This window comes from Lynx rufus, unplaced genomic scaffold (assembly GCF_022079265.1).
Source record: "Lynx rufus isolate CCGP_SWC_20201006 ecotype Redwood Valley unplaced genomic scaffold, mLynRuf1.p SCAF_1, whole genome shotgun sequence".
Classification (NCBI taxonomy): Eukaryota; Metazoa; Chordata; class Mammalia; order Carnivora; family Felidae; genus Lynx; species Lynx rufus.
In genome coordinates, this window is record NW_025814823.1 from 200,210,425 (window position 1) to 200,221,751 (window position 11,327).

Below are 11,327 nucleotides of genomic sequence, written 5' to 3' on the forward strand. Positions count from 1 at the left end.
TGTTGGTCAAAGGGTACAAACTTTCAGTTATAAGATGAATAGTCCTGGGTGTTTAGTGTAAAACCAAGTGACTATAATTAATAATATTGTATACTTGACGCTTGCTAAGAGATTAAGTCTTAAGTGTTCTCACAAGAAAACAAACAAAAATGGTAACTGTGAGTGATGGATATGTTAATTATCTTGATTGTGATAATCACATCACTATGTATATCAAAACCTACTGATGTACATCTTTGATATATACAAGTTATAATTGTCAATTATACCTTAATAAAGCTGGAAAAATTATTGAGGATCCCAAAGAACTTTTGTTTATGTGGATTATTTCTCCCCATATTTACCATGTAAGAAATTGAAACATACATTTTCCAATATTTATGTATTAATTCATTATGTATTAATTCAACAATAAGGCTCTTATGTGTTGACATAAATAGCATATGTTACAAAAAATAACTATATTTCCTCAAATAAAATCATGAGAAGAAGAGCATTGTTTTACATTTTTGCCAATCTTTTCACTGTCTGACTTAAAAAATAAACACTTGGAAAAAAAAAACACTTGGATTCTCATATCTGCTCCTGCACCCAATCTGTTGCGATATGTACTTTCAGTCAAATTATATGAATTAATTTGGTATCACACACATGTAATTGAAAAAAACAGGACATAATTGTGGATATTCCTTTAATACTGCCCTCAAAATCAACAAGTAGTAGTTTCCTAAACGCTAGTTCTAATGTGGAATCTGAAACCACATCAATAAACTTTTTCTACCCTAGTGTTGATTTGCAACCTCAAAGTTCCTGGGGTTAAAATTTGAAACTGGCCCCCATACATGGAGGGCAAGGAGAGAGAAAAGAAAAAGGCAGACCATTTCAGATTGGGCAGTGACAATTTTCATAAGCAAGGGAACTTATATACTTGGCTTGTCTGGAGTGGCTACAAAATGAGTAAATCTCCATACTTGCTGCCAGAATCTTAAGTTTATGTAGAGGCCTGAACAAGCAGGGTTCAGTCATTTATACAGTTGAGATGGTCTCAATAACACCTTACTTTCTCAAAGCTGTGTCCCTGAAGTGGCTTCTAGTGTGGAAACAGTAGGCAGAACATATGTTTCAGGGACAGGGGAAAGGATAAGAAGTCTCCAGTTACCTGGGTCCATCTTGCAGGTTAATCAGCAGTCACATCCTCTTAATAACTTCCTCCAACACATAGTGCATTAAAATTCATTGGTCTGTTGAGCACTTTGAATAGATCTTTTACTCATGCAAGGTTTTGTCCCATCATGCATTGGTCATTTGGCAAATGTTGGTTCACTGAGTTATGCAGATTTTCCAATAATTGACACATTTCATTACACAATATCAAAATAATCGTATTTTCACCTACCTCATTAGAAAAGTCTCTATATATTGGGAAGCTGTCAAGCTCATGCCAGCAGACACACATTTTTCAAAATTCCAACTTCCATTTGAAAGCTTGAATTTTATCATTAGCCATGCATACTATCAGTTGTTCTGTATGAAATGAAAGGCCCACTTCATTCATTTTTGAGAAATGTCTACCAAATACCCAAGTCTGAATAGTTATAGTTTGTCTATCAGTGTTCTTGCAAGTAAAACTCGTGTTCCATGAAAAACACGGCTAGGGGGCACCTGGGTGGTTCAGTCAGTTAAGCACCCAACTCTTGATTTCGTTTCCGGTCATGATCTCATGGTTTGTGAGATCAAGGCCTCTGTTGGGCTCTGTGCAGACAGCACGGACCCTGCTTGGGATTCTCTCTCTCCCTCTCATTCTGCCCCTCCTTCTCTCTCCCTCTCTTTCAAAGTAAATAAACATTAAAAAAAGAATGTGCCTAGTTCCATTTATAGGTCCTTGAGACAACTACCTGATTACAGGGTGCAGCATAAGCATGTGTATGCCCACATCTACTCATGCAAAATATTTAAAAGACATGTACTTAAGGTTTGAGACTTAATAAAGGTAGTTAATTTTTACTGCTTTGTCAAGGACATTCTTTTTTTTTAATGTTTATTTTTGAGAGAGAGAGAGAGAGAGAGAGAGAGAGAGAGAGAGAAAGCATGGGTGGGGAGGGGCAGAGAGAGAGGGAGACACAGAATCCGAAGCAGGCTCCAGGCTCTGAGCTGTCAGCACAAACCAAACCATGAGATCATTACCTGAGCTGAAGTCAGAAGCTTAATCAACTGAGCCACCAAGGCATCCCCTGTCAAGGACATTCTTAAGTGAAACTAGCTTTCTCCTTCCTCTCTCCCTTCCTTCTTCCCCTCCTTCCTTCCTTCCTCCTTCTTCCTTTCTTCTCACCTCCCCTCCTCCCCTCCCTTCCTCTGTCCTCTTCTCCTACCCTTTCTTCTTCCTTTCTCCTCCCCCTGCCCCCTCCCTCTCTTTCCTTTTCTGTGAGTATCCAGTGGGGAAAAATGAGATATTTACTCTTATTGATGATCACTGTTCTCGCACTGAAGGCAAAAGTGAACACAGTGAAAAATGCAAATAATGTCTCAGTATTAGTATGAAAATAGTTTTGACCTACTGACTACCTCAAAAAGTCTGGAGACACACAGGGGCCACATTCTGGGAATTGCTAAGGGATGGAGCGAGGCTTCTCCACTCTTTTCTTTCCAACCCTTGGCTGGGGGTTTTTGGAGAGGAGGCTCAGATGAATTTTCACCAGTGTTCTCTCTGAACTCTTTTTATCTTCAAATCCAGCTCTTTGCTTATTTCATTCCCCATGTACAATCACCTAAACCAGAAACCTCTGCTTTCCATCCTCAGGGCTACCACCATACCATGTCAATTTTGTCTTTACACTTAACATGGTTATCTATCCATCCCTACTTTCTGTTCCATTGCTACACTCATTAGTTCAAGTCCATTTGATCTCTCCCCACAATGGCAGTCTCTTATGCAATCTCTCTATGCTTCCTCTTCTCCTGTCTCCACTCCACTCTATGCTATTATCATGATTCTCGTTCTAAAACACAGGATTTGTTGAAAATCTTTGGAAGTCTACAGGATGAAGTTCAAGCACCTTAGTGTTTAAGCTCTCAGTTGAACCTCAACCTGCCTCTGCTGTCTCTCTTACCAAAACTCTTTTGTATCTATTTTGGTATGATTTGACTTTAGTTATGTGGATACTCCACTTTCTCACTTAAATCCTAGATCTCTGAAGTCTTATATGTTTATATCCTGTCTAGTCCTGTACATGACAAATAGTTCCTAAAAATAATTGCTAAATTGAAATGAATTTCTGAAGAGTTCCACCTTCTTCCACCTAGACCTGAAAAGGGTAGGAAATATGAAATTCTATGTAACTCCTGGAAAATTTGAAATGAGGTAACCAGTGACTCCTCAAATGTTACCCAGTAAATCTATGATAAGACCGAGTAAACTTCAGAATCCATTGAATTTGACTCACCTACATGTTTTCAGGCACTTGTTGAGTTGTATGATGTCCCAAAATAAGAGACGCATTTCTAACTTAAATACAAAACAAATAAACAAAACTAAAATAATTCTGTGTTCCTCAGGCCCTGGACCCATCAATTCATCTAAGCATTTTATTCATACTTTTATTCTAGCATTACTAAAATTGACTGTCCTTATTTACTTTCATGTGTGTAGCAGACATGCAAAGTTAATCTGCCAGCTCTTCCCACAGGTTGTTCTCAGAGTTTGCCATGATCTTCCTCTAGAAGTCATCCTGCCTCCTAGTGATATGGAAAGACACCTGACCCAAACTGGATTGATTAGATTTTCTGCTAGACAGTGATATTCAGCATACAGAGATTTTAGAGAGTCTTTGCTGACCACAGGGACTAGGAATTCATGTTCACTTGGGGCAGCCATTTTTTAAATGAGCATAGAAAAAGCCAATTAGCGGGTATTCATAGAAAACAGAAAGGAGAGACCAAGACACTGAGGCATGCATGAATTACAGAGAGGGAGAGAGAGAAAGAGACAGGAAAGTTACTTTAGTTCTTTTTCTCATTCTATTTTCTGTTTCCAGTCATTTGGGAGCTCTGGCTGCCCTTTCCGTGAAATTCCCTGGTATCTTCCTAATATTTTCTCTTTATTTTTCCTATTGGACATCCTTGAGGACAGTGACCATGTCTCATTAACCTTACTCATAGTCCCCAAAACAGGACCTGACACAGAGTTGGTGCTCAGTAAATGTTTCTTCCACTAATGAATAAACACATTTGTTCAACTAACATCTGACTCACGTATTAAGATGAACCAGAGAAAAGAAGAAGTTAGGAAGTATATCCCTAAGAACATGGAAAAGTCCAGTAAAGGGAAAACATTGTTCCCCTGTACTTCAGGGATTTTTTTGTGGTTTGTTTGTTTGTTTGTTTGTTTTATTAAAAAATGTGTCATATGATGGCTTAGACTAGCTATATGGCTATTCTTTGCTGTCTCTGGAAAACTTGGATGTTTCAGTTAGACATCAGTTATTTTTCAAGCCAGAAAAATAAATCTTACTTTAACTAGCCTAAGGTAAATTATTGAAAGGATATGAGCAAATTTCAAAGACAGAGAGAGAGAGAGATAGAGAGAGAGAGAGCGAGAGAGAGAGAGTCCCAAGCAGGCTCCATGCTGTGAGTGCAGAGCCTGATGTGGGGCTTGAACTCACAGACTGTGAGATAATGATTTGAGCTGAAACCAAGAGTTGGACAGTTAACTGACTGAGCCACCCAGGTGCCCCTGAAGTAATCTTGATTGTACCATTTAGATTGGAGTCTATGCTTTTAGATGGAAATACATTTCAAATGTTTAATATCAAAAAGTTAAACAGAGCCAATTTTGCCATTAGAATTTACTTGACTGGTAGGCCATTGGGCTTTGTTTATACATCAAAAGAATGAAATCAGTGAAGATGGGAGAGCCTCAAAGATTTGGAACTTGTTTTGCCAGGAAACTCAGTCTTAATCGTTAAATCTTTTCTGCTTCTACATTCTCTATTATGCTATATGAGAAAGCAAAACTTCTATTCTTGGCTCACAAACTTTGGTCTAGCTTGTGGTCTTCTAGTATTTCTTTAAGTTTCCTGCATAATTCTCCTCTGGACTTTTTACCTCTCTTTCCCTCTTACATTTTTATAATTTCTAACATGATCCTTTTCTTGGATTAAGATGAAAATCTTGCAAAAATGTCACTTTTTTCATTTATTCATTTACTTAACATATATTTACTTAGTACCTACCATGTGCAAAGTAATAGTCCAAGCACTGTGACAGGAACCAATGTCACCTGGCTGTCCTCAATAAGCTTGAAATCTCATTACCAGATATTATCTCCAGAGTCTAGCTATAGATGAAATCCTATGAGGTGTATGAGCAGAGAATATGGAAACTTGGTGTGACTTATGCCATTTAGTGGGATGAAAGAATATTTAGGCACATTTTCTTTAGATTCGACATGAACTTTTATAAAAGTCGTTATATGGAAAGTGGCTTCTTCCATCAAAAGTCTCTAGATCTAAAGGCAAATGAAGATGTCTCAAGACTTAAATTTGAGGAGGGGGGCTAACATTTTTAAAGCCTATAAAGCCATACATTTTCACATGTTACAGTATGATAATGTAGGTAGTTTTCTTGTTAGAGTTGCGGCCCATGACATGTATGTAGAAGTAGTGACTTTCACACATTTATAAACTGAAACTCATCAGCCTTGCCAGTTTCTGAGTGCAGATGAGATCCCATTCATGCAAATGTCTAAATGTCTTCCTCTCACTGTTCCCCCTTATATATGTAGGGCCCTTAACCCATGAACTATTCCTTGTGTCCATGGGTCATGACATATACACGTACACTGGGAGATCAGTGTTAATTGCTGTTGGTCCCTGCTGCTTGAGGTCCATGCCCTCCCTCACCACTAAATGGGCATAGATCCTTTTCCATTTTAACAACTTGTGATGACTTAATGCTTTCAGATTTCCTTGGAACTCTGCTTTAAAATGAGGAGGCTGCTACCTCCTCTTAGACTGATATTCTCTTAGAGGGAATCCCCAGAAGGCTTGCCTATGGCCCAGTGCATTACATGATCCAGTCAGATTCACCTGCAGCCATTTTTCCCTCCCCAGTGCTCACAGGATGCATAACTGTGTCCAGGGTAATTTAATCACAAAATGTTAAAACAAGTTACCACATTAAATCCAGAAATACTATTTCCTTTTGACCTTTGGCTCTGTTTTTGAGTCTGGCTCAGAATTTTTTCCACCATATTTCCTTGCAAGTTGGCTTCTGTTCTTTTCCATTCTCCACTTTCTCCTTCCCTAGCTACCTAATTCCACATGACATATATGACTAAATCTCAGCTCCAGCCCTAGCACAAACTTCTTCCATACATCTATGTAAACATTTTTAAGTATAAGATTTTAGAAGGGATTATAATTGTGTTTTCTTTAACAGCTACACTGAGATATAACTAACATACAGTAAACCGTACATCTTTAAGTTGTTCAATTTGATAAGTCTTAGCGTTACATATTTATTTTTTTTTTAATTTTTTTTTTCAACGTTTATTTTATTTTTGGGACAGAGAGAGACAGAGCATGAACGGGGGAGGGGCAGAGAGAGAGGGAGACACAGAATCGGAAACAGGCTCCAGGCTCTGAGCCATCAGCCCAGAGCCTGACGCGGGGCTCGAACTCCCGGACCGCGAGATCGTGACCTGGCTGAAGTCGGACGCTTAACCAACTGCGCCACCCAGGCGCCCCACATATTTATATTTTTAATGCACTTTTAAATAATATTAGAAGATTTTTGAAAATATGTTGTGTATGGGTATGTGTGTGTGTATTCACACATGCATGAATATTTGTATGTCCTCCCACTAGAGGGCCCAGAGGAGGCACTCATAGAAGGCAAGCTAACTTAAGATCCCAGACAGAGACTGGAGGGCTAGTCTGGCAGATCCATACATCTATTTGACCTACGAGACATCCATGGAAGGAATTACCCCTAGGAGACAGTAAGGTGTAAAACATTAACTCAAGAAACAAGAGGTTTTCAAGGGGCACAGTTAATTTGAGTAAAGCAAGGTGTCAGTTCTAAATCATGGAGGGCAGTGTGGATAGTAAAAGGATTATAAAACAAAATGGTAAACACGGTTCTATCATCCCAGTGATAGAGTAAAAGATAGTGCTATATTTTGGGCTAAGTTATGACATAAATGGAGTGGTAAATATTCTTCTCATTTAAATTGAAACATTACTGGATCATGAACCAGAAGAGGGACTGACTACAAGTCACTGAAAGGGTTCCAAGTACACCACCCCAAAATACGCTACTTTGATATAAGGATCATTTTGAGCTAAAGTCCATAGAGAATAAGCAGACACAAGAAAGTCTCTCTAGTTTTTCCTTTCTACCAGGAAAGGCAGGACAATTCTTAATCACCAGAGACAACTCTAGACTCTTATCAGCCTGGAGAGGGCACCAGAGAAATCTATATAACCGACCTTATTCATTAGCCCTTAACTTTTATGAGTTTCTCCATATATTTACCTTTCCATTATTTGTCCCCTGCTACAAGCCCAAACCATTTTTCGTCTATCTTGTCATTTGTCTACAAAATTGTTGTTCTTTGTTAAGGTGCTACATAATCCCCAAATTCTAACCAGCCCTTTGAGTTACCATAATGAGTTTCCCATGTGTACATGGATATATGTGTTAATAAACTTGTTTTTCTTGGTAATCTGTTCTTTGCCCCTCTAACTCATGGGGCCCTAGTCATAACACCTAGGAGAGTAGAGGGAAAAAGTTTTTTTCCTCCCCCAAACCACCAAACCTGTTCAGGTGATCAACAAGAGAAGACAACAATGATAGGGGCGCCATGTCATGCAGTCTGGGTTGAAAGTTGGGACCACCATGGTAGTTAGAGCAATCAAAGAAATGACATGAGGACAGTGTTGCTGCTAATTGATATCTGTGAGATACACATTCTGGTAATCCACAGAAGATCAGGAAGAAAGATTTGGCCCAGAGTTCCTATACATCTCCAAGTAGCACTTGAGTCAGAGAAATCTTACTGTAATACGATAAGCTAATTACTACATGCTTCAGGCTGAGAATCCAAGATATACACACATCTTCTTGGTATGTTATACATTATTGTGTATAAGTTGCCTTTTATTTTTATTGATAGTATATTTCCATCCCTACCTCTGAAATTAAGGTTACCTTATATGTTCCTCTTATTGGTTCTCCATATTTGTAGCAAAGCAGCAGAACTTCCTGTATTTATCATCTTTGGGTTGTAGGCTGCAGAGATGAATTGGTGGATGAAGAAGAAGATAAGTGACAAACACCAGAGCTGATAAGAAAAGCTTAGGTCAACCAGTTCTGGAGTCACTTGTCTATACATTAATATATGACTTAATTGGAACCAAAATAAAACCCAGCTATTGCCATTTTACATGGTTACAATACGGATGCATGTTCTATAAACTGTGGCAAAAAGAAAATGTGCAAATTTTTTACTAAAAAATAATCATATTTGTTATTGCCAACCACAGTGAGAATTACAATGAACCATTTAAGATAGTTTAAATAAGTTACTTGGAACTTAAAGGAAAAGCCCTAAATTGTTGCCCTAAATTATGACAAATTACAAATCTATATATATCAAAAAGACTACTCAGGATAGGGAGCTGAGAAGAAGGTAGTAAGATAACAATTTACTATCTAGCAAGTGCCAAGAATGCTACGAGTATTATTATTTCACGCTTGTTTTATTTTGACTTCTCATCACAATTTATGGGCTGGTATTACGTTCTCAACTGGGTGCGTGAAGAAGCTCACTTTTAGAAAGCCAAGGTCAGGACACTTGTCCAAGCAAGTGCAGCTAGCAATGGCAGAGTGGGCATGTGGGCCCAAGTCTCCTTGACTCCAAGGTTCATTCTTTTTTCCACCACATTATGTGGCCAAATTATACTTTGAGATACAGACTTTCAGATCACACTCTTCAAAGCAGTTTTTTGTATGGAAAAGAATCACATACGTTTATTAGGTTGTTTATATAGTCTATAACATTTGAGTGTGTTCATTCAGTACTAGGCATGATTCTCTTTCAAGGCCATATTGTCTCATAGGAAATACAAAATGAAAACAGCCAACTATAATATAATCACAATCCCTTCCTGCCCACCACACATGTAAGTTTCAAAGACAAGGAAAACTAACTAGTAAATATATCATTATCACAAAATATATCCATACAATGGAATTCTCTTCAGCAATAAAAAGGAATGCACTGATATATAAGCAACATATAACTGGCAAACATGCTGAATGAGAAAAAGCAGATACTTTATGAATCCTTTGATACGACCTTCTGGAAAAAGCAAAACTAAAGGGACAGGAATCAGATCCATTGAGGAGGCTGGGGATGAGGAGAGGAAAAGTGACTATAAGGGGCATGAGGAAATATTTAGGGTGATAGAAATATTTTATATCTTTTTAAAAATTTTTTAATGTTTATTTTTTTTGACGAGGGATACAGAGAGAGGGAGACACAGCATCCCAAGCAGGCTCCAGGCTCTGAGCTGTCAGCACGGAGCCTGATGCAGGGCTTGAACTCATGAGCCATGAGATCATGACCTGAACTGAAGTTGGACACTTAACCAACTGAACCACCCAGGCACCCCAGAAATATTTTATATCTTGATTGTGGTGGTGGTTACCTGACTTTGTTCATTGTTCACAACCTGTAGCATGGATAAACTGCTGAATGTAAATTATATCTCAATCATCACGACTTAAAGACCTTTAAAATCCAAATTAGAGAGAGACTATAAGTTTTTAGAAAGGGAGACAGATGGGGTGAAGTCTGGGCTACAGAAATGCCACCTGAGGAAGGAGCCTTGGGGGAAGTGAACTTAGGATGTGAATTAAGGAACAAAATGTCAATGTTTATGCCACAATGTCTAGGAAAGGAAAGAAGAGAGACTAATCCTTCATATTTAATTACATCTTTAAAAGGCATTTTCAGTGTAAGCACATTTGCCTGCCTTGACTAAAAATTGATTGAAGAGAATGGATGTTTCCTTTTATAGTCAGTGGAAATAATGCTTAACCATAATGCAAATGCCTCATTGGAGAGCTAGGTAGTCCTAGGATGTCTGAGCAGTCCCTCTTCCTCTATTATTTCTGTCAGTTCAAGGCTGCCTCCCTGATAATGCCATCAAATGCAATTCAAGCAACATTTTGGGGAAAATCTTGCATTCATTTTCGTTTTTGTTTCAGCTAACTTCTGAACTCTGCAGTGAGAAAAGTTACTCTCTTCATGCTAAATAGGTCCTGTCACATTCAAGCACAGGTTTACTGGGTACCCGTTGTGGCTCACTAGCGCACAGAAAATAGGCGGAGCAACGCAGAAGTATAATGCATCCTGCCCTCAAGAAGCTGATGGGCCGCTTGCAGGGTCAGAGGTACTCACCCAATAAAGGGCCCCTGCTTCGACTTTGCTTGTGCAGGTCTGGAGGACCGATGGGAGAATTCACTGGGCGTTATTTTGCATTCAGGTTTGAGGAGCTTTATAAATGAAGTTAGCCTAATGGAGGAGGTAGATAAAACAAGACCTGGCATCTCAAAGGAGGGCAACTTTGATTATGGAAAAGTGTCTCTCCTGGCTCCTGTTGGTGGGTTAAAATAAAAAGCGTGTTTTTGTTTGTTTGTTTTGCTTTGTTTTTATTTTGGGGGGCTTTTTTTTAGGAGTGAGAGGACAAGGGCATCTGAGAGAAGGTATTCTCATCCCCATTTCAGAAGAGAAGACAGCAGAGCACCTTTGTATTGAGGATGCCATCAGCAAAAGATGCCACCATCAAGAACTAGAGGAAGAAAATGGCAGACACCGCTGGACAACCAGGAAGTTGTGCTCATGAGCATGAGACAGCCCCTTTGGGGATTCCAGAAAGAATTGGAGGGGGACTATTTTTAAGGGCCTGGACTAGGTAGACTGCAGGTCAAAGAACAAAGGGTTCGATTCATCGAAGGATATTTGCAACTGTTAATGTGAGCCCAGTTTTATCCTCAGAAGGGCCTGGAATAGGTATAGATGGGTAAATGTGTATGTATAAAATTAAAATGTCATTTAGTGTCATATGAACTGGGACAGACTATAAATTACTGTAGGAATTTAGAGAAAGGAGAAATCATAGTGTGGCATACAGTAGGACTTCCTTGGAAAAGAGAGACTGGAGCTTGAGAATAAACATATTTAATTCACAACTCTGCTGAAAACACTTGCCAAAGAATTGTCAGAAAACAATTAGCCTCAGATTAAAAAGTATCTTTTGATA